A 25272-nucleotide genomic window follows, 5' to 3' on the forward strand; every position below is an offset into this window, starting at 1 on the left:
TGGGGTACTATTAATGTAGGAATTCCTTCCCTCCCCTCAATCAAAAGTGCCACACCAGTTTCCCAGATCCAGAGTGAACTGTGTTCTTGACAAATAACACCTCACTATTATCCCTCACCCCTTTGCAATAGGTAAGCCAAGAGTCAGGCTAGTGTGTAGAAGAATATATATGTATTAATCAATAGAAAAAATCAGTATCGCACAATAATGATCACAATGTACCAGACCTTACTCTGTGGTGCAACATCTTTCCTTCCGACCAAAATTTCGATACTAACAAGTTGAACATCATTCACTTTCAGTAATAAAGGTTCACAAAATATCTAAAACACAAACATGTGCAGTTTTCATTTCTGATCTCTAATTCCCCCGTGTTAAAATGTAAAGAGAAGCACAAGTCTGGAGATGACTTAGGATGATTGGGTCACTCACAAAATTCCCCCAAATATAATCATAATCAATTCAGCACCATTGAACATGACGTGACAATTTTATTTGGTAGTGTATTTTGCAATTGGCTTCACTTAAATACACAAAGTGGTGTTCTGTTGGTTAAAAAGAAATGTTGCATGCGCAGCATCTTTTATTGCTGACCTCCATGCACACACTTCCTTTCTAGCAATGTAATTCTCAATATATTAAATCCTTTTCCTTTACTACTATGCAGTGAAACATCTCTCAATTTGGAGTCCCTTTATCACTCTGAGTAGAATGTGCTTTTAAATAATCAGTTATTAAACTTTGTTTAACCTGAAAGACACTTTTCTGCCCAGCACAAGCCCAGAGGTTCATTTATGAGTTAGCACCCCCTCTGATTTGGTACAGGGTTCAGGGATTGTGAAACCCTTCAGAATTTAGTTTAAATGCACTCCTTCCCTTTAGGGGATTTTGAGGTTGGCAGAAGGTTAGTAGATAATCCCAAATGACTTTAAAAACTATAGCAATGACTTTAAAAACTATAGCATTATTCACACTTAAGATGAAAGATGTTGAAAATTTAATTTCCCCCCAAGATCGCCCTAGTGTCTGATGTCTATGTAGGAATTAATACATTTATTTATTGATAAGAAATGCTAGGGATCTTCTCTGGATGCTCACCCATTAATAAGGCGAAGATATTAATTCAAACATATCCCCACCAATGGTTTGTCTCGTGTACTTACTTTAAATCACTATGGGACTATGCTCAGGGAAGAGTCATCAGGCCTCCTGGGTCATCTTGTGGGCAGCATATGGACTTGGTTAGACTGCCTCTCCAGACTAACTTGTGGATGTTGCCCAGCATCAATGCCTCTGTTCATCTTCTGGTTCCCTCCAGATTTTAGTCCACATTTCTCCTTGTCTCATCCACGTCCTTCTGTCTCCCTTGCAATTTTGGTTCGCCTCCGGCAGTCAGTCCTTTCCCACTCTGCATCTACTTTTAAAATCTCCTCACCACACCCCAAAATATCTCAATAATGAGGTGCTGGTTCATTGATTGATATTCCTGATTGGCCATCTTTTGTTTTTCCTCCTACAAAAGGCTTAGGCCCTTTCTTCTAATTGGTACTTTGGTTTCTAGGCTCCATCTCTGGGAGTTCTTGCTCCACCCATCTGAAAACTAGGATAGGAACTTAAGCATCTTCTACATGACACTTCTTCAATTTACAAATAAGTATCACAAAATATATATTTCTGAATTGGTCAGATCATGCCGGTTGCAATGCACTGTGTACCATGTTGGCACGTGGTTGCAGGTGCAAATGGCAGATTTTTGTGATTTATTCAAACAGGATAAAAAATAGAATCGTGAGATTTTACAGACAAGTATCTGGTTCAATAAAATACCATATTCACCAATCTCCTATCCGTAATTTAATCTGGGAAACTGTAATCACATTGTAGCTAATAACTCTAGGCCCTAGGTCGAATTCTGAGGGGAGTTTTATCATCAGATGGGACTTCCATACGTTGTTGGAGAATATTTGAACCATCTCTCTAGGTGTCAATGTTCTCGAAATAATGGACAACACATGGTTTCCCATATATTCCTATTTGCTATATAATGAGATGTATACTTTCAACTTCAATTACATAACATATTCCTGTTCCCATGATCTGTGTCCAGGCCTGGTTATCTCCCAATTTTAACCTAGCCTGTAATAAAACACTTAACATTTTTCCTCCCAGAGTTGATTGACCATCTGTGTTCTTATCATGCTTGAGTAGAGGGGATAACTCTGCCCCCTGACTCATATAACATTCTCCTGTAACATGCCAATTGTCATCAGCCCAGAACCCCACCATGAATTGAACTTTAATTCTGAGCATTTTACAAAAAGTGACAATCCATTATCTGCTATTTTATTTACTCAGTGATGGTCATCTCACCCGCTCATAAACTCTTTTAGTGCACAAGCTCTTTCCCCTTCCTGGCTCTGTGAACTGCAAAGGAATTCGCAGATGTGCCTGGTAAATGTAGGGGGAAGATGATCAGGGCTTGGCCTTTGAATCTGCTGGGGGAGGTTTTCTTGTGTGAGCACAGCCTGAAGTCAGTTCGGATGAACAGAAATTGTGCTTTTTAATGTGTTGCCTTTTTTCTTTCTTTATACATGAGACCTACACTATTCATTTATCTCCTGCACCATGCCATCAATATCCATCTTTACAATATAAACAATATTGGTATAGCTCTGGCAATGGAGTTTCATCTGTACACTGTTCATGGTTCAAAGCTGCAGAATGCACCCTTTTCTACATGGCAGGTTGGTTGCAGCAACTCTGCATTTTGAGGTATCAGGCCCATGCATTTGGAATTAGGCCTCAGGCTTTTTCAGCCTAGTCATTCAAATACAGGCCACACTTAATATTTTAATTTTTTTCTCTAGACCATACTGGGATATTTCGCAGTTGAATGTTCAATGCTGGCCTTGTCTTTGCCATTCAACAGTGATGTTTTATATTTCTACACTTTTGGGCCCATCCTGGAGAGGGGCAGTTCATTGATGTACTGTGGCTGAATTTACCCCACACCATACCCCAGATTCAGATTGTTTGGACTCTGGCATCCTGCCACTTATAGAGCAAGTACCTCCCTTCACAACTTTAAAATAACCACAATAGCTATGCAGCCAACCCCACTGAGCAGCTCAGTTGACAGACAGACATGAAGGCCCCCCGCATAGACTACTGGGTGTTGGCCTATTCTCCTCTCCATTTTACCTGCATCCTCACTATAATGGTTTTACTGTATGAAATTGCCTATGTGCAGATTTTAGGTTTTGGCTCATAATTGAGTTAAAAACTAATGCTCTAAACAAGGAGGGGCGAGGATGAAATACAGAATGAAAAAGTCTACATAGGTGCTTCAACCATGTTCCCTCTCTCTCCACACTCATGCATTTGCTTTTCATTTATTTTGTATGTGTCCATTGGAAGTGACATTCAGAGAGTAAAAATAAGACAGCAGTGGTAATCTTTTGTCAGGGTGCATTTACAAGATTCCAGTGGTTTAATTGCTATAGGTCGGCTGGCTAGTGGAGGTTAAATGTTTTGGTGTGTAAGACTGGGACATTTCTTCACAAGACATGCTTAAATATCATGTACAGTTTGGCCATGGGAAAATCTTTACTTGAATACAATGTTCCAGAATATATGACTGGTTAGATTCGGGGTACAGTACTTGGCAGTGAAATCTGTATAAATTGCTCCTTTTATTTGACAAATTGCCCATCTCACCAACACATTTTACCACTATGTTTGGCCTAATTTACCTCTATTACACACATAGCATTTTGAGACACTGTTCATCATTGTACTAGTAGGTGAGTCTTTGCCATTCAATGAGGCTGTATTTCCTGAGGCGGTTGGCCGACCCCCTGGTAAGGGCAAACTGCCCAAGTTATTTCCCAGAGTGAAGCAAGGGGCCATTAAAGTGAGCAACAGTGCCATTACTGGTCTGGTTGACCTGCCACTGAATTTAATATCACCATTAGTACCGGCATAGCTGATACCCTTACATAGCTGTTCCTGAAGCTGCAGAACATCTAAAGACCCATTTCTTTAGTGATGACCGGAAAATCTTAAACAAGGAAAAGGGGCTTTAGATGTGCAGCGGTTTCAGAGAAGCACTGCGTAAGGTCTGTATCTTAATTCTTTTTAAACATCTATAGAGTCCTTAACACCTGCATGTCTGCTATGTCGGTGCTAAGGGAGGAGGTGTCCGAAAATGGAGGCACCGGCCGAGCTGCACAGGCTGCTCCAAATATGGGCTTATTCCAGAGAATGCCGTCCGTGTTCCTAGCTTCCTAATTGGCTAGTGTTCACTATCAGGGTGCTAAATGAGGTAGAACAATGTATGATAAGAATTGATATGATATGATATGATGTGATAAGTCATTTATAACGCACCTATATACAAATGTTTCTAGGCGCAGCAAGACAAGGGGGCGATGGCAATGGGACGGCAAAACAAACAATTTTACTATGCCTTGTGTCATTCAGATTGTGCAAGTGGACAACGATATGTGGGGGGGGTGCCATGGAGAAGAAAGGGGAACAGTGCAGCATTTCTCTGAGTAAATGCTGGCAGTGCCGCACAGTGCTGGGTAAGTGGAAGGAGGCACGGGACTGTAGAGGTTACAGTTACAGCCCAAAAGTGCTTGGTAGGCCCAGAGGCAGTGCAGGGGTAACTGATCATGAAAGATCCTGGTACCCAGTGAGACTCTGAGGGTAGCCAAGCAACCAGTCGGTGCAATAGAGAGGTATGTCAGGTAGGTCAGCAGGGGCAAGAGAGAAAGCAGAGAAGAAGAGGAGAGTTTTGAGCTGCTTCTGGAACTTCAGGTGGTCCTGGTCAAGTTTGAGAGGGCAGTGAGAACATTGCAGATGGAGGCACCTATAGAGGAGAGAGATTTATCCCCCACTGTCTGCCAGGAGAAGCGTCTGACCCTTAGAGAGTTGGAGGTAGCTGAGCGAAGGTCTCGAGAAGGAAGGAATTTTGGAAGAGAGAGTCGGATGTAGTGCGGGCCCTGGCCCCAGAAAGCCTTGTGGACAATACAAAGGGTCTTGAACTTGATCTTTGCAGCCACCGTGAGCCAGTGGAGAGATTTCAGGGCTGGAGAGATACAGTCCCTAGGCTTTAGGCCAATGATAAGTCTCGCAGTCCTGTTCTGGATTAGATGCAGAGGGCGGAAGGTAGCGGGCGGAAGATTGAGAAAAAGGCTGTTGCAGTAGTCCAGCCTGGAGAGGACCAGAGCTCTGGAGATTGTGCACTTCTGGGGGAAGGTGAGGAGGGAAGACTACCTTTGAGGAGGTGCAGCTGATAGTGGGACTTCTTGGCGTGGTCCGAGAAGCGAGGAGAGAAGGAGAGAGTAGAGTCAAAGAAAACACCAAGGTTTTTTACCTCACAGGAAGGCAAAGGAAGAGGGCCCAAGTAGGGTGGCCCGAGTGAGAGAGGCCAAGTGGGAGCAGGGGTCGCAATGAGAAGGATCTCCATTTTACTGGTATTAAGGCAGATATTGTTGGAGGCGCACCAATCCTGAATCGGGGATAGACAGTCAGGAATGAGCGAGAGAGGAGAGGAGGCTGAGGGGAGCCTGAAGGAGGGCGGAGTGTCAACCGCATAACACTGAAAGTTAGAAGAGAGCAGGTGGGCCAAAAGGGCCAAGTAGAGCTTGAAGAAACAGGGTCAGAGGTAAGCGCCCTGGGGAACGCCACAAGTAGAGAGAGAGGTGGGACGGTCCAGGAGGAAGGAGGTCAACCACTGCAGGGCCTGATCTGTGATGTCAGGTTCTCACAGAGCCAATTGATCAGGATGGTGTGGTTGACCATGTCAAAAGTAGAGGGAAGGTCAAGGCGGATGAGGACAGAAGAAATGCTGGAACTAAGGTTTGAGAGCAGAACTTCACAGGTTTTCAGCAGAGCAGTTTCTATGGCAGCTCTGAAGCCTTAATGATGGTCACAGAGACAACCAACAGATTCAGTGTGGAGAGTACGCTGGGAGATGGCCATAATTTCCAGCCGTTTGCCCAGGAAAGGGGTGATAGAGGTTGGATGATAGTTTGCCAGACAGGTAGGATCGGAAGACGGCTTCTTAAGGACGGGGTGCACAAGGGAGTGCCTATGGAGAGAGGGGAATGTTCCAGTGGTGAAACAGTGATTACAGAAGGCTGGAGGGAGGGTGTCAATATGGTCCTTGATGGTTCTGAAGGAGCAGTGGAGCACCTGTTTGGGTGACCCTTTCATAGAGCAAACTTGTCTAGAAAACTTACCAGGTGTTGTCAGAGAGAAAAGAGGAGGAGAGGGAGAGTTGGCCAAAGGGGGGCCAAGAGAGGAAGAGTGAGAGGCAGGGATGTTAGTTGGGGGTCGCCACAGGTCGTAACTACACCCCTAAGGACTCCCTTGCTACCCCTGTGGTCTCCCTTGCTACCCCTAACAAAACATTTCTTTTGTTTGTTTTTTTAAACATAATATCCTGGGCTGGCTGTGACCATCATCATGTGGCTCTTTTTTGCTGGAGTGGCTGGCTTTTTTGTTCAGACCTCTTAAAAAAAAAGAAAACAGGGGTTTGCACAAGTGTAACAGTTTGAGCAGTGACCCTAAATACGAACAAATAGGAATAACAAATAATTTCTCTTTCTGGAATTCTATACAATAATTGCTACACTCATTAAAGGGGGTGAGTCACTGGTTTAGTCTGTTCGTAAACACTTCAACTCAGTCTTTCATCCTTCTGAGGTTCATAAATAAGTACCAACACAGGTTGGGTGATATTGTATGTACATTTGTTCTATATAAAACGCTTAAGTCTAAGTGCTTTATAATAAATAACACATCATTACCATTTGGCCTCGTAAGTCTGCTTGCATTCACAGTAATTTGGTAATCCATTCTTGTACGAAATGTATATCACATTATAGTGATATTGTAACCATATTTTTTGTTGTGTACTTGCTAGGTGAAAGCTTGTGTTCCATCACTTCCTGTGATGTCACTTCGGGGTTGGTTCAAACGGCATCACTTCCTGCAATGCCATCCGAGGTCAAAGGTTGTGTGATGTCACTTCCGCAACCCCTGGCATTTTGGTGAAATGACAACTCTGGGAAGAGGAAGAGGGGGTTTGGTTTTAGTGGTGAAGTGAGAGGCCAGAGCCGTACAGATGGCCTGGGAGGGAACAGGGGAGGTAGAGACTGCAGCAGGATTGGCCAGTTCCTTGCAGATTTTAAGGAGTTTGGCCATGTTGTTAGAGGCCACTGCGATGCAGGCTTGAATGTGGGTATTGCGTTTGGGGCAGGTGCCAGGCCAGTTTGTCAGCGGATGGCCCTGATGCCCTCCACTTCCTCTCAGCCACCCTACACTTGCATTTCAGGACGCAGAAGTTGGAGTCATAACAAGAGTTGCACTTAGAGGTAGGCTTCAGCTGTATTCTCAAGGCAGGGGAAAAGATGTGCATAGTGTTGGAGATAGAGAGATGCAGATTAGAGAAGGCTGCGTCAGAGTGTGAGTCAGCTGCAGGAGTAGGAGGAGCAGAGAAAGTGGAGGCAAAGGCATCCACTGACACGCTTCACACAGGGGGAATGACCACGAAGGTAGGTGGCAGTGCTGGGGTGGCCTTTGTCTGAGGGACAGAGAGTTTCAAGTCAGATAAATGTAGAACGTGGTCAGTTCAAGAGAGAGGAGCAGTGAGAAGGTTAGAGAGGGGGATGTCTGAGGAGATGAGAACATCCAAAGTAAGTTTGGCTAAGTGTTTCAGATCAGAGCACAGAATGGAGAGAGAGAGCATTTTACAGAGGTTGCAGAAAAGCCCAGAGGAGGCATTAGAAGCATCCAGGTGGATGTTGAAGCCTCTGAGGAGACGTTGAGAGGTAGAGGCAAGGAGAGAAGAGGAGAGGTCAGCCCACTCTGAGAAGAAGAGGGTAACCTGGCCTGGCGGCCTGTGGATAGTGGCCACAGTCAGAGAGAGTCCAGGAGAGATAAAGAGCCTGCAGACCAAAGGAGAAGTAGGCCTGTGTATGAATCACAGAAGCAGGGAGCCACTCAGGAAAGATCAGAGCTACTCCACCTCCGGGTCGGTTGGTTCTGGGCTCAGAGAGGATCTTGTAGCCATCAGGGAGGAGAGTGTCAAAACTCGTGAGAGGGCTGGCTGTGAACCATGTCTCTGTTAGAGCCAGGACATCCAGGTCAAGTTATTTGAGGAGGTGACAGATGTCAGAGGAGTGTTTGACAGCAGAGCGAGAGTTGAGACTATCGACTTGGAGCAGGTTGCCACATTTGAAAGACTTCCGGGATGGGCACAGGCTTGAGGTACACCCAGCAGAAGTGGAAGAGGGGCCCGAGAGTGGGCAGAGGTAGAAGTGAGGGGTGGCATGAACACCTTTGTACTCTGGCCCGCACCACAAACACACTGCAAAGAGGATGGGAGTGCCATGTAGGCATCCTTCCCAGCAGTTAGGCATTTAAAACTCCATGAAATATTATTTTCTGTAACATGGATGACTGCAGTGTTGAGCGCCTACCTAGTGTACTATTAATATACTGGGGACAATGGTTAGAACCTTGTACTGCAAACCCCTTCTACTGGGAGAATGAATTCCTCATAAGTGGGTGTGCCATAAACGAACGCAGTAACTTGTTTCAATCTGCTCGACCATTGGTCTTTTGAACGTGTTTAGTGAACTGTACTATTAAAACTTGTGTCATTTATTTCTTGTTTTATTTTAAACCATGCTTTTTATTGGGTGTGTATTATCTCCTCTCTCCCACTTGTTCAGACCTGAGTGATTGTTGAGTGTCAAGGCCTCTTTTGATCCCTGGATGTTGGAAAGAAGTGCAAGACAATAGCGAATGCATTGAACTTGTTCAGTATTTATTGCTGTGTATGCACTATTTTATACACGTCGAACAGCTGGGTTGAGTAGCACATGTCATAGACAGCCTTTAAAGGTATTCAATATTTCCTACTTACTAGATATTGACTGTCACAGCTCCATTTATATTTTACAGTTACAGGACTACATGTCCCGGAATCCATAGGACGCATTAGCATACACAGTTTTACACACAACACATGAATCCCGTGCTCCCAAAGGCATTTGGGGAGTGATTGCGTACTCTTCAAATGCATTGCTGTGACAAATCTTCACCCAATTCACCTTTTGTCCCAGACCGGTTCTCACCTGAGTGTTGAGAGCGAAATGTGGTGCAAACCGTAAACCCCACTCTACTCACTACATGAATCTCCTCTCTACTCGCTGCATATCCATACCTCTGCTCTGCAAAGGAGCCTGGCACCTGCAGGATATCTCCCCCCCCCCCAACACATGAGGATTATTTCATTTATATTAAGTTTATTCGGAAGCAAATTATCCATAAACCATACACAAAACAGAACTGCATAGTAATACAAAATCCAATTCAAGATTTTTTTAAAAAGTCCACGGTATAAACTTACAAACATTACATATATATATTTAAAAAAAAAGATTAAAATGTGCATGTGTGTAAATCAAGATAAAATCCACAGGAAGCGTCCAAACGATTCAATAAAATGTTCAGGGTTTGATCATATTTTGGACAGTGAATTTAGTTCTCCGATACCAGGCCCTTCTCAAGTAGTCCATCATGCCCCAGCCCGCTGGCATCGTAGCGGCTGAAAGATAACATAAAGCAGGCCTAGCCTGAGACAAGCCAGCAGACCTAAGTAGTGGCAGAAGTGTTTTTTATCTTAGGTCTGTGTAATGTGGGCAAAACTACACAAAGTGTAGTTGGTCCTCCACTGGCCACTGCCAGCAGGGGCAAGCTGTAGATTGCACATTATGAGTCCAGCTTTTTGTTCGTGACCCTAGCCATAAGCAATCCAACCGGGCTCGGGTCAAGGCTCAGCGATCTGCAGGATTATCACTGTGGAGCAAGTACGGCTGAATAGCGTCCGCAGATGTTAACACAATATTCCTTTTGTTTGCAAGAATACCCAAGGCAGCGGACTCCCTAGGATAATGTCAACAGACTGTGTGGGAAAATTCACCATTTTCACCTACCAAGGTAAAATATCAGAATCAAGAATGGTACAGCATAACATATTGGTTTTATTTCAGAAACGTTTGAAGTACAGAATACATGAATAAAGCATATATTAAAAAAGACACAAAATGGACTCACATGACAAATTTGTCCCATCCCTTTTGAAGAACAATGAAACCATCTTTTTCTATTTGGCTAAGAGGTGAAACTATTGCTGTGAATGTCTTAACCAAGCTTTGCCATCAACCACTTGATTTATAAGCAACATGTGTGTCCTCACATCTGCTCCTTCCATGAAATACTATTAAAAATAAGCATTGGCAAAGCCAACAGTTTGTATTAGTGCAGATATTGCCCCTATGACATTAGGTTTGCTCAGAATAACGTTTTCTTATTTACTTGGTCAGAAAATCGGTCCAAAATCAGCCTGCGGCATAAGGGGTTAAGCGTTCAGATCAGTATTGCCTGGTATGATGACATGCTGGCTGTTTATTGGTTGGGTGACTCTGTACTGTGGTAGGGACTGCCTGAAAGTAGATGGCAGCAGGGTGTCTACACTGATTACAGCACAGGAATCCTGGCTGATGAATGTGAGGTGTGGAAGAGATGGAAAAAGGGAACAGAGAATGTTTTAGGTCAGTGGTGTGGTAGACATAGTCATTGACAGAGAGGAGTCTCACTAGGAATTTTCTCAGATTCCTACCTCCCTAAGTGGAGAGTGGACAAACCCAGGTTATAATGACATGAAAACTCCCATTATCTGAGTCAGTCAAGAGATACTGACAGAAAGTGCTAGCCCAGGCAATTAGGCATGAGTGAGGCAACCAGGAAAGGATTTTGACATCATTGTGTATTGTTGACAGACTAACTGACTAATTGGGACTTGGGAGGTGACATGCACTTCACACCTCTTGGATGACAGGGCAAGTTGGAGCCCACTGGGGTGACTCCGCCTTAGAGGACAAGGACTACCCAAGCAGGGTTTTTACTCATCCTCCCTCAAGTACAGCATCCCATTTGTTTGTTGGCTATATGGGGATTGAGCAGGGCAATGATATGCAGGGCCCTTTTGAAATGGCAGGTGTGGTTTCTGAACTTGGGAAAAGAGTGTTGTGGATTATGCAGAGGGTTTTAAACTTGATACTTGCAGCCATGGGGAGCCACTGGAGTGATTTCAGCGCCGTCGAGATACAGTCCCTGAGCTTGAGGCCAAGGAAAAGTCTTGCGGTTCTGTTCGGGATGAGTTGAAGAGGACAGAGAGTGGAAGTAGGAAGATTTAGAAAGAGGCTGTTGCAATAGTCCAGCCTAGAGAGAACCAGGGCTCTCGAGGTGGTGAGACTCTGGGGGAAAGTGAGAAAAGGTAGAATACCTATGAGGAGGTACAGTTGGTAGTGGGACATTTTGGAGATGTCTGAGATGTGTGAAGAGAAGGAGAGAGTGGAGTCGAAGATGACCCCTAGATTCTTTGCCTCATTGGTAGGTAAGGGCACAGGGCCAAGGGAGGCCGGCCAGTGTGAAAGTGGGAAAGAAAATGTGTAGTGTGGCTAGCCCCTAGTGAAGTGTAGTGGTGTTGGTTATGTTGGAGGAGCAGGAAGGATAAATGGGTTAGTAAGTCGTCAGTTTGGTGAAGCCTCTGGTGAGTCTTTCACTACCGCTTAATGGTATCTACCAAAGTTCTTGGTTGTGATTCGTTGGCCAATCTCGCCTCCTCTATAGGTCATGGGCCTATTTTCCCTGTGGGTTATGGTGGAAGGTGGAGGGTTGTACCTGGTGTCGTCCAGGTTAGTCATGGTCGTTGGGTGTCGAACAGATATCGGGTCGGTTGCCGAAAGGGTGAGCAGGAGGAGTTATAAAGATAAAGGGGGTGGTGTTCGGCCAGGCATCCCTAGTTGTGGGTAGGCAGATTAGGGCACCCCTAGATGTGGGTGTGCAGGTTGGGGTGACTCTTGGTTTTTAATGCTTTGCCTGTCTGATTCTACTTTGTGCATAATTGCTTTTGTGTGTTATCCCAAAATATGTCCATTGGTTGGGTGGCCTTCTCTTTGTTGATCACTCTAGTTGTTGGGCCTGGCTGGGTGAGGGCGGGAGGTGGGGGTTGGTGGTGTGGTGTTCTGGTCTTCTAAGATATTGTTGCTGTTATCTGTGACCATGTCCCTCAGTGTATTTCTTTTTGGTCCATGATGTTATTGCTGCTGATGTCCCTTTTCGGTTGTCATTGTCTGTTGAATAACCAGGTTTTGAGTCATTTCATTAAGGTGTTGTGGACTTCTATGGTTATCATTTCTTTGGGAATGGTATTCTAAAGGTTAGCAATTAGATGTGAGAACTCTGTCCCTCAGAATTTCCTTTTTTCATATTGTTTTGTCTCTATTTACAGGTCCTCACTTGATCTTAGGTACCTTCTTGGCTGTTAGCGGTTGATCTTGGCTTGGAGGAATGTGGCTCCTTGTCTGTGTAAGGCTTTGTGGGTGATGCAGAGTGCTTTGAATTGCATAGCTTCTTTTACTGGTAGACACTGTAGGCTTTTCGGAGCTGGAGGGATGTGGTCTCTTCTGTTCAATCTTAATAGAATACTGGCTGCACTGTTTTGCGCACTTAGGTAGAGGCCGTTTGTGTAGTCAATTCTTGTAAGTAACAGGGATATGATTGCTAGAGTTATGTGAGGAAAGGAGAGGTATAGGAGTAGTCCTTTGAGTAGTCTTAGGAGGTAGAAGCATTTTTTTGATGATTGCGTTGACTTGCGTTCCAAGGATAGTCCGCTGTTCAAGGAGTATTCCTAGGTTGTTTACTACATTGGAAGTCTCCGGTTGTGTTCCAATGCTGGCCGACCAATCCAGTTGTGGGTTTGTTGTGTTGTTTTCTGTGGGTGAATTTTGCCAGATACACCTGGAGGTTGTTCGTTGTCATCAAGTTGTAGATGTCTGTGAGGCAGTTGAAGACAGAGTTATTTGTTCCTGGGCGTGGTCGTCTTCACAATCAGTTGTGTGTCATCAGTGTAGCTGTAAACAGTTAGTCCGTGAGTTCAAATGATTTTCATCAGGGGCACATGTAAATGTAGAAAAGTAGGGGAGAGAGGCTGGATCCCTGTGGAGCTCCGCAGGAAATATTTTTGTGTTTTAGATGAACGGTGGTAAGCAACCTCTTTTGGTTCAGTTTGTGAGGAATGAGCTAAGCCACCTTAGTGCGGATTCCTGTATGCCACATTCCTTAAGTCTTTTTATAAGTGTTGCATGGCTAATTGTGTCACAAGCTGCAGATATGTCCAATAGTATGAGAGCCAATTGAGTGTTGTCATCTGCATTTATTTTCAGGTCGTCCCATATAAATAGGAGTGCTGATTTTGTTCCTCTCATCGGTCTGAAGACAACTTGTGAATGGTTGAGTATTCCATTTGTTTAAACGTATTTAAGGAGGATCTTGTACACATGGTTCTCCAAGATCTTTGCTCGGTAGGGCTAGTTGGATATCAGTCTCTAGATGGTTGGGTCTTCTGCGCTTTCTGATTCCTTATTTACCAATGGTTTGATGTATGCTGATTTGATGGAGTTGGTTTTAGACCAAGTTTCTTGGATACAGATTTCATTATAGGAGCCAATGAATTCTAATAATCCCTAATTTTCCAACTTGGAACCCAATCCAGCTATGTTCAGGATAAACCTGTTTCTTGGTCAATAGGAATAGCTTTTAGTCAGTCAATATCTTCCAAGGTGGATAGAGGATTTCTCAATTTCCGGGGAATACATGTGTTTTCCTAGACCGAAAACAATAATCCTTACTAGTAGGGGAAGCAAATTGCAACTTGTAAAAGTACTTGAGCTGGACCAAAACTACCCTCTCTCATTGACCCTATTTTGATCAATTGGAATCTATCAAATAACTAGCAATTCGGTCAATTTTGAAAGAAAGCATAATATAATCACCTTTCAATTATTTGGTATTAGGACCCAACCATTCATATCTTCTTGCCATCTTGACTCTTTGGGGGTTAACAAAGGACCCCTAATATTACTGTTTATTAGAGTATCAGTGCTTTCATATCGATCAGCTACTAGTTGTGGAACCTGTTCTAAAACTAGCACATACGTGGGAGCTGAATGGGTTAAATACATTGTTTCTTCTGGATTATACTATGGGAAGCGACCAATGAATGTTCCTGCATAGAATGCAGATGAAGTAGATGATTGTTATTTGGGGAGATAGCAAAACCCCTCTGTGGTTCAGCACACACTCATCGCTTCCCCCATGGTTGAAACCTTACTGCTCATAGCAGCTCAATGGAGGATTCTTAGAGGCACAAATATCCTGGCCTTTTCCAAACCATAACTTTGTTGCTTCCACTGAGTTCTTATTTGGAACTGTGATATAGGGCTTCATTACGAGTATGTAGGTAGCCATGGTGTTATTAGCGCCATGGCTGCCTCCATATCGGGCTCCAATACCGGGGTCTGTGAATGAGGAATTACCGGGTCATTCCGACCTTGGAGGACCCAGTAATTCCTCATGCACAGAACCATTCCCCATTCCCATTTGAGTCCCCATAGCGCTCAATGGGAATGGGTATGGAGCTAATAATGGGCCCGTTTATAACGGGCCCGTTATTATCTCCTTGGTCCCCTCACGGGACCCGGAAAGGACGTCTGGTTCTACCAGTCGTCTGTTCCGGGTCCCGCTAAGTACAGGTGTTAATGGTTATGATATATGATCTGATAAGATATGGCATTTATAACATGCCTGTACACAAGTGTTTCTAGGCGCGACAAGACAAGGAGGGGGATCCAAAGAGAGGACGAAACAACAATCTTACTTAGCCTTGTGCCATTCAGATCGTGCAAGTGCAGGGAAGAGAGACGGGGAGAAGTGCCAGGGGGCGAGGGTAAGGGAGAAGTGCAGGTAACTCAAAAGTGCAGACTGTGAATGGCTCACAAGTGTAGAGAAGGGGCTGTAGGGTTGCAGGTACAGACCCTTAAGTGCTGGGGAGCCCAGAGGCAGTGTGAGGGCAACTTGACATGCAGGGGCATGGTCCCGAGTTCAGAGGGTGACCATGTGACTAGTGCACAGAGCAGTCAGAGGCACCAGCAGGGGAGAGAAAGAGAGAAAGTGGAAGCGAAAAGGAAGGTCTTGAGCTGGTTAGCGAACCAGAGGTGGTTCTGCTCCAGTTTGAGAGAGGCAGGGAGCCTATTCCAGAGGGAGGCCCAGCCGAGGGGAGAGATCTGCCTCCAACTCTATGCTTGGAGGAGCGTTTTACCCTCAGAGAGTTGGAGGTGGATGAGCAGAGAGCTCGAGAAGGAAGTTGTTTTGGAAGAGAAAGTTGAAGGTAGAGTGATCCCAGGCCCCAGAAAGCCTTGCGGACATTTTAATGAGGGCATACTGACATTTCCATTCTGGCTAGACAGAACTTGTCCATGTAAGAAGCTGTGTACATCTTATAAACGGCTAGACCCAGTATCAAGCAATTTGTAGGAGTTTGCTATCTCAATATCCGTGGGGTACCGCACCTGAAGGTAACCCATCCTAAAATTCAAACAAAAAAGCAACTCCAAAATATTGAAAAGTGTAAAGTGCTAAGCTAGTAGTATAGGAGCTGCCATGATTCCAAAGCCCCCAAGCCCAAATGCAAAGTTAAGAAGTGAAAAAGTAGCCAAAAACTTGCATCACATATTTCATATGTTAAGTGTCATTTGATAAGAAAGTGACAACAGAATTGCAGTGATCCCAAAATAATCCAAAATTCAGCTTACATTTCAATAATGAAGTACATGTTTAAAGCTATAGTTCTTTAATGGATAAGTACAATGGTATAAGGAAACTAAAAAGCGTCAATTGATTATTAAGGGATTCCCATATGTGCACTTTGATCCGCAGCAAGACTTCTTGAACCTCTGCAGCATTGCTGCACAGGCTGCTGCTTACACCCTAAAGTTGCAAGACACATTGCTGCTTTAAGAGAAAATAGGACTTTACCTTATACGTTCCATGTTTGCATACTACCGTATTTATGGACAGAAAGCCAAAAGCTTCAAAGTAGAATTAACAAAAGCCTACTCAAAAAAGGCATTGGAGGAGGTGGGAATCGAACCCAGTTCTCAACAACTGTTCCTCATTGCAGGCGAAGTTACAAAACCAATTCACTACCAGCACCATGTTCGTGAATCCCATCCAAGCAGACATAAGCTTAACCACAAAGCATTTCGCCACCAGACCTAAAGCTTGCACATGAGCAGTGCGGTTTATGTCTTGCAGCACACCTCTTTAGGAATATTGGCAATGAGAAACAAGGGTGCATTGTTTGTAGACCAATATTGCAAATGTCAATGACATGTATTGCAGGTAGGGTGGGGTAGATTGGGGAATGACAGGGGTTAGAGGAGTCCCTCATTAGAGATAAAAAGTAAAGCCTGGCCTTAAGCAATTCCACTGATTGCATTGCTTGCTGCCAAAAGGAAATTGCATTCCAGCGATGAAGAGTCAGTAAGGAGAAGGAGTAGAAGTGAGAGCCAGCACAAGGTTTTGGGGAAGAAAGCGCTGTTTAGAGTTGAAGAGCAGAGAGATTTAGTGGGAGATGCAATCTTCTAGGTAGTGGGGGCTTGGCCAGGTATAGATTTAAGAGATGAAGTAGAAACTTGAAGAGAGAGTGATTATGCATTAAGGGCCACCTGACGTTTTTGTGATCTGTTCTTCAGGGTTTCTGAGCTAGATTCAGTTATTTTTATACCCTGAAATCATCTGTAGTCACTAGCTTGATGGTTTCTTACCTTTGTGGTTACGATACAGTGCCTTTTGCGATAGTACTGGGGGGGGGGGGTGGATTTTGGTAAGCATGGTGGGGCCACTTGCGTGTGTATTGATAAACACCCGCTCCTTGATAAAGCATGCGATGGACATCACAGACTACGTAATAGATGAACAAATGGATATGTGTGCCATTATGGAGACTTGGTTACATGAAGTGCAGAACCTGCAGTTCTATTAGCAGTCCCTCTGGAAGAGGAGGGGTGAAGGGGGGGGGGGTTTGCACTGATTTGCAAATCGTCCATCCAGATGCACACAATGGGCCTCATTACAAATGTGGTGGTAAGGCAACAACGGCACTGGTAGTGCTACCGGCACCGCTGTTACCATACGGCCACATTGCAAGTTCTGCTTGCGACTGCCGCTCTGCACACCTGGTCAGACCAGGCGTGCAGAGCGGCACCCGCGAGCAAAACCCGTGATTGCACTGGCACCGTTATAAACGGTACCGGTGCAACCATACTCCCCACCCCCATTCTGCCCCATGGGGCAGAATGGGGATTGGGAGCCCGGCCATACCGCCACCCGCGAATGGGCAATTACATAGCTCTCAACCATTTGTCTCGCAAAGGCGGGTGAAATCACCCGATTTTGTTTTTGGCGGGTGAGACCCCCATTGGAATGAATGGCCGTGCAGGAGGCTTGGTGGGTGAGTCAGCCCTTTGCAAGGCGGGTGACACCCGCCAAAAGTGGGTGAGTTGAGAGCTATGGCAATTACCGGCCAATTCAACTCATAATGCGATGGTAATGGCCCATTCGCGGGTGCCGGTAGCGTGTTTGGCGGTAGCCGTGCCCTTATTATGGGCACAGCTACCGCCAAACTCGTAATGAGGCCCAATATGTCTTGAAACACAGAACCCATGTGATGTACTGCATGCTAAGGTGCTGATTCGCCCAAACACGACCATTGATTGCGTTCTTGTATATCGCCCACCTACTGCTATGTCTGATTTCCCAGAATTTCTGGGATATATACTCTCCCCTTTTCTTAAACCCTCCTCAAGGGTGTTATTATTAGGGGATTTCAATCTAGGACACCATGATCAATCTGATCAGGAAGTAGGGATTACCGAAAGTACACTGTCTAATCTGGGTTTTCAGCACAATGTACAGAATGCGACCCATATTAAGGGGAGGATCTTGGATTGGGTTACTGGTTTGAACATCATCATTGATAAGGTGGATGTGAGGCTGTGTCTCTGGTCGGACCATATGCTGATTCATTTTAACCTTGTGTGTCCGTCCCAGTCCAAGAAACCTAAACCAGAAAGAGTGGTGGTCACAGCAAGAAACACACACCGGCTCTCGGTAGCGGTCCTAGCCCCTCTTTCTGAAGATACTCTTAAAAAACTACCCTAGCTAAAAAGGGAATCTAATTGTTGGTACTCAGATGGATTTCAACATCTCAAAGAGGATAAGCGTAAGGCGTTTGACTGCTGGAAGACGGTCTACTCTGAAGACAAAAGAGAAAAATATCTAGCAGCTGAAAAAATCCATAGAGATGCCAGTACTGCTGCAAAAAAGTGGCCTTTGATAAAAATATCAAAAGTGCATACTCAGACACTGAAGAAGTGTTTAAGATCTTGCAGGAACTGGAAGATCCGGTCTCGGTTACACCAATGATTAATAAAAACAAGGACTGCTACGACTCCATCCAAGAGGCACTGATCTATAAAATAAAAAAGATTCAGGCTGAAATGCTGGCTAAACGGGATATACACTGTAAAGTGATCTGCCATGATACTCCACGGGAGGGGGATGTGAACTTTCCTCCTTTCGAGTTTGTACCAGTTACAGAAAATTAAACGTTGGCCTTGGTGAAACAACTGAGACTCACTTTCTGTAAGGGTGATGTGTGTCCATCGAGGGTGGTGAAAGAATCTGCCATCCAGCTGATCTCTCTCATTACTAAATGTGTGAACTTGTCATTGAGGGAATGCTATGTGCCAAGCTGTATTAAACAGACATGGATCTCACCGTTACTAAAGAAATCTTCTCTTGATCCAAAAGTTCCCTCTAAATATATACCCATTTCAAATGTGCCCTTCTTCCTCAAAATCTTGGACCTAGCTGCCTATGCGCAGGTACAAGTCTATCTGGAGGTAAACCAGTTTTTGAATCAAAGACAGACATGTTTTCGAAGGGCCAATAGTACGGAATCCACCTTGCTGGATCTTAAGGCAAACATGTTGGAATTTGTTGAAGGAGGAGGCACAGCTCTTCTCTTGCTTATTGATATCTCTGCAGTCTTCGACCTGGTAGATCACTCTATGCTAGTATCAAGGCTCACACATTTTTCCCACTTCTCCATAGCTGTGGCCAAGTGTTTTGTCCCAACGCACGGCCAGAGTTTTGCCGATAATTACAAAGCAGATAATTTTGAGATCTCTTGTGGCGGTCGTGCAGGGTTCATGCCTGTCTACGGCGCATTTTAATCTGTTTACTACACTGTTGTTTGAGTTGCTCAGTGACAAGGGGTACTATATACAAACTACGCTGATGATACTCAGTGCCTAATCCTCCTGTCTGGAAATTATATAAGGGACACTGAGGAATCAACTGGGTCTATGCCATAATGCAAACTTGGATGATTTAAAATGATTTGGCACTGAATGATGGGAAATGGAAATCATGATTGTGGGCACTGCTCCACGCCTGAAGAAACTAGGTCTGGACTATATTGAATTCCACATAGCTTCGTGTGTTATCACTACCCTTTCCAAGGTGAAGACTCTGGGCATGGTGCTTGACCAAGAGCTCAGCATGAAGGCTCATGTGAGCTTTCTGTTGTCATATACCTCCTACTATTTGAAACTGCTTGTACAGTTGAGGCCTTTCCTGTCACATGAGAATCAGGCGACAATTTTAAGGGCAGTTATTGGCGCTAAACTAGATTATGGTTCCAGCTTGCTATATGGAGTAAGCAAGGGAGAGATGATCTCCAGATCACACAAAACAATGCAGTGAGAGCAGTTGTGGGATTGAAAAGGAATTACCATGTCACAGAAGCTAGGAGAGCACTGCAATGGCTTCCCATGGCTAGCAGGATATCCTTTCGTCTTCTGTGCATTACGCACAAATGCCTGTATGGAGTCAGTCTGGCTTATCTTTCTAACTGTATTTCTTGGGTACTGGCTCTGAGGTCCAATAATATGGGTCTCCTTCAAACTCCTCGGGCAAAGCTTGACATGGTAGCCCAGTGTTCTTTTCTTTATGCTGCGCCTATAAATTGGAATGCTCTTCCTTCATATTTGAGACTGTGCAATCCTTTGGTGGTTTCAAAGCTGGATTAAAGACGCTGCTGTTCTGCTGATTCTTGATCTGATCTTTCTAATTCATTTGATTATTTTCTGATTAATTTTCTGTTTGCATGTTATTGCTGGTGCTGTTATGCCTCTGAGTCTGTGATTGGTGCCTTATGAATATAAATAAATAAATACATAAATAAATAAATAATTAAGATAGACCAAGGTGGAGAGGATATAGGCAAATTGGAGAAGATGGATGTGGAAAAGTTGTGTATTTTGTTGAGAAGAGCGGCTTTTTCAGTAGTAAAGTTTGCTGAGAACCGGGGTGGAGATTAGACTTTGTCATAGTGGTGGGTAAGATACTGGTTTATCTTCCTTATACTTAGAATGTTGTTCCTGGTCTCACAGGCAATGGCAGTAATGATGGGATTAGTTTATGCTCACTGTTAACAGGGACTCCAAGGATTGAAGCCCTTGGTGATGCAGTGAGGAGGTCTGGTGGAAAGGAAATAGTGGAAGGGAGAGCAGGGTTAGCATTGGTGGCTGAGAGGAAGATGAGTTTAAAATCAGGCAGTGTACAGTCAACTACCGACAGATTGCGGAGAGGCAACTGGTGGTGCTCTATGACATGTCAGAGAAGGAGAAGTGGAAAGATGAGTATATAGTTCAATTTTTCAAACTCCAAATGCCAGAATTGTATTTATTATTTCCAAATGGTTTTTAATGGATCAATTTGCTCTTGTTTGGGATTTTGATTATCGCTTGAAACAAAGGGGGTCATTACGAGTTTGGAGGCAGCCATGGCGCTGTTAGCGCCATGGCTGCCTCCAAACCCGGTTCCGGGTCCGGTCTGGCTGAATGGGGACTTGCCGGGACATTCCGACCTATGCGGACCCGATAAGTCCCCATTCATTTAACCATTCCCCATTCCCATTTGGGCCCCCATAGGGCTCAATGGGAATAGGGAAGGCGCTAATAACCGGCCCGCAAATTGCGGGCCCGTTATTAGCTCCAAGGTCCCTTAATGGGACCTGCAGAGAACGGCTGGTCAGACCAGCCATTCCTGCAGGGACCCGCTAAGGGACATCGGAATAGGGTGGTAAGGGTTTTCCGGCACCTGCATCATTACCGGTGACTGTTAACCATTACCGCCCAACTTGTAATGCCCCCCACAATTTCAGTGATGATATGTCTCCTTCACGTTGCACACCACCACCCTCCGCCTCTCTGATCATACAGAACTTTATGACATTTTAAGCATGCAGAAATGTAAAACAATGAAGCAAATCATGAAATATATACATGCAATTTAGTTAGATGTTTGCTGGGCTATAATGTGATTATTTTCTTCGTCAAGCTCACATCAGTAAAATATATTGATCAATGAAATAAGAATACTTACAATGAGGCAATATGACCCGAGGTATTTTTCTTTTGTTTTTACTTAAACACTCTTAGCACCTGCGTGGGAACTGTACGGGTGTTAAGAGGTGAGGGAGGCTCTGGCCAGCAGCACTGAGTCTGCTCTGAATGCAGGCTTATACTGGGGAATCCAGCCTGTGGTCCCAGCATCCCTATTGGGCAGTGTCCTTTTCCAGGGTTCTAATATAGCAGTAATACCCAATCCAGCCCACAAGATCGGGTGATAACGGCCTGGGGCCTGTGTTATACTTAGCAATTGGCCCTGGCGCCATTACCAATGATCCAGCCATCCGGATTTAGATGTCATTGTTTTAGCACCCCAGGTTTTCAATGTGTAAACCCAGGGTGCTAACAACAATGACTTCTGTTTGAATGAACGGGACATCTCGCTGCGTCCCATTCATTCAAACAAAATACTGACCTAAGATGGCCACCTTGGAGGTGGAAGAGGGGGCTCCATGCAGAGCCCCCTCTTCCATTTTCATCGTGGCCGGAGGGGAAACAAAGTGGCAGTAGTGGTGGTGGAGGGGACACCGGCCGAAGGAATCATGTAATTGGGTAAGGGGGGGTGGGTGGGAAGGGACCAGAGACCCGAGGGGAGGGGATGTGAGGGGAAGATGGTGGGGTGGTAAAGTAGCCATCAGCTTGCTTGTAACGTGGGCTGAGATTGTGGGATTCAGCCCACGATCCAAGCCACCTGATTGGTTGGCTCCCCCACCTCGGGTGCTAATTAGAATTAAATAGTCTGTTAATTCCTCAGTTTTAGGACAAAAATGAAAAGTCAGACTTCATGAGAAAAGGACCCAACTTCTAGTCAAGGACTTTATTCACAGATACAGAGGCTTTATTTTCACTTTAGCCTTTCAACATATCACATTATTGGGACATTAGCAGCTGCACTAGGGATATTATGTCAGGTGCTGCACTTGTGGGTTATAGAATATGAAGGAATTATTTGGGAGCGTGAGGGTTCCACGTGACCTACAGCAATTTCGGTCGCATTTCTTCCCCGAATACAAAAACAAACAGATGAAGTTGGCCACGATTTAAGCCACGATCAAGAACTTCGTTCTTTGCCACCAATTGGGCGTTTTGCCTATGTAGAAAGCTAAGAACAAACAATCCTGCTGTACTCAGCCATCCTTGAAGTCACAATCATTAAATGCAATTCCAAGGAAAATAATCTGCTTCGAGTTTAGAAATAAAAGGCAGGCAGAGCTTCCATCTTTGAGGGCCCCTTCGCTCGCAAGTCTCTTGAATGCTCGCAACGCTTCACTGCATTTCCATCACCTTCTATTGTTCATTCCCAGGAACTCTCTTATCTGAAAAAGAAAGTCTTGCGCATAAAACCGGAAGGAGCTTAAACTTTACAAATCAAAGCAAATTACTAATGCATTTTAATTCAGAGACTGGGCTGACGGAAGCCTTCTGTGAGAATTAAAGAATTAATGAAGGATTGCATTACCATGTCTGACTAAATACTGTGCTAAAAAGGACACACATATAAAAGAATATAACGTATGAATTATTGATTGTAAAGTCGACATCTGTATTAAAGTTGTTCATTAAAAAAAAGAATTCCCAAATTATACAGGGCTCACTTTGCACCCCCAAATGCACCAGAATTGATATTGCAGGGTTTGCTCTGCCGTGGTGGCAGGGCATCCCCTAATTCACAGCGCCGTGTCCTGCCAACACAAACCTTTGCTGCCATATTCCACTTGCCATGCTTGGTGCACGCCAACTCCCACATCACACCGCACTCGAGCACTGCATGAGAGCGGCTCCGCTGTAGTCATTCTGCAAAGAGGGGCTGCAAAGATGACTTATTAATTGTTAACATGCACATTTGCATTACCTGTCACCAGAGAAGGAGGCTTCTGCAACCTGCCGGCATGCATGCCTTCACTTTTGGGGACACCAGAGCCAATGAACAGTCAGACCCGGGGAGCATGCCTATGTGTATTAACATTTCACAGTGGGACAGCTGTGCAACAATGTATAGCTACTTGTCAATAAGAGGACTGCACATTGTTCAGTATTTGAGCATAGCTGTGCAGCACATTTTACACAACTTACACATGTGCAGCTGCCATGCAAATACCCCAGCTTTAAAAATAAGGCATAGGTACCATTTGTAAATCCATTTGGGGGTACACAGGTTTCGATTACTCCATGAATGAATTATCTCAGTCACCCGGCTACACGCAGCACAACCCCAGTCCCCAAATCACAATCAAGCACATTCCACGTTTAGCAAATGGACACCCGCAGACAATGACGAGAGTACAAAGACAAATAACTCGACCAATACGATCTATCAGAAATGAACAGCACAAATGCCTTATTACAAAAGCAACATATGCTAACACAAATATAGCAGCACAAGAAAATACACTGAAATGCTGAGAAACCAATGCACAGAAGGAAAATGGGAGAAGACACGGGGTAGCATTGATTATAACTGAGAAACTCCAGTGACACCAAACAGTTCACATTAGTCCCAATGTTGTATCTGGAATTCACCCTCCTGATGCACTGCACAAAGAAACGCCGGCTAAAATAAACCACACCACCTATTGGCAATCCCAGCCCACCCAGCACAGCAGAAATGGCACCTATATCACACCATCCCAACCAAGGCAGAGCTAACAACACCATGCTGTTCATAGGAAGACATCACCATGCGCTGCTTAGAACATCATCTGTGGACATGTTTCGCTGCAGGAGTATGGCACACTGGCACAGAAAGTTCCACACACAGAAGACTGTATACTGACCATGAATCCATACAAATATAACATATAAAAAGGGACCTCGTAGCAAACATAACAATCTGATGGTGCCCTCAATCATTTGCAAGATATCTGCAGAAACAATTACTCACCTCACTAAGAAATTATGGAACCTGCTTAATGCAACGTGTCCCAGGAGACACGGTGAGACTTTCCCAACAGGGAAATCAAGTCAATATTACCCTTCTACTTTCCCATGATAACATCCAAGCCACATAGGAAGATTTCTATGAGATTCTGAAGATGTCCATTTACCTCGGTGACATTAACTGCATGCAACCTGCCTTTAAAACACCTTTTGGGAGGAAATGTGCATATTACAACCGAAAAGGATACAGACGCCTCAACATACAGCTGTTCTGTGATTGACACCTGTAGATCATTGCCTACTCCAAATGCTTCCATGGATCATGGCATGATGTCACCATATTGGAAGGCAGTTGGGTATCAAAGCACATGCATACAGATGCCAACACATCATGTTAGTTGGGTCAACACACAAAGACATGTGTGCCCTTTTTGCAGGCTGCATGCTCCTCATCCAAACTGCTGCTACAAATCATGGATGTCTATCTACAGAACTTGGGATAACATTGTAAACTTGTCCAGTCTGAACCCTGCAGAAAGGTAGAAGATAATCACAAATCTCCGTCCTTTTATTAAGACCACAAACTACACCATATCAAATTGTATGTGACCAAAGGGGGGAAGATAAAATAAACAGATTCAAGCAACACCACAGCGCCTTGCTGAACATAACCATCCTCTAATTGTTCCACACATCACCGTCACCCATTTCAAATGGCCCATCCCCTATTATAATTACTAAGAAGAAATCCATAAAAGAAGGATTCATATTCTTAACTGCAACTAGGATCTTAACCCTCACCTTATTCTAACAGTTTGGCATCCCAACAATTGACAGCATTTCTTTACTCAAAATATGCTTTCCATTTTAACAGAATCAACTCTTCTCTCTCTCTGTTAAAGCCACATCATATCAAACTGTTTTGTCTCTCTTC

Source organism: Ambystoma mexicanum, chromosome 5q, assembly GCF_040938575.1.
Source record: "Ambystoma mexicanum isolate Mex_15411 chromosome 5q, UKY_AmexF1_1, whole genome shotgun sequence".
NCBI lineage: Eukaryota > Metazoa > Chordata > Amphibia > Caudata > Ambystomatidae > Ambystoma > Ambystoma mexicanum.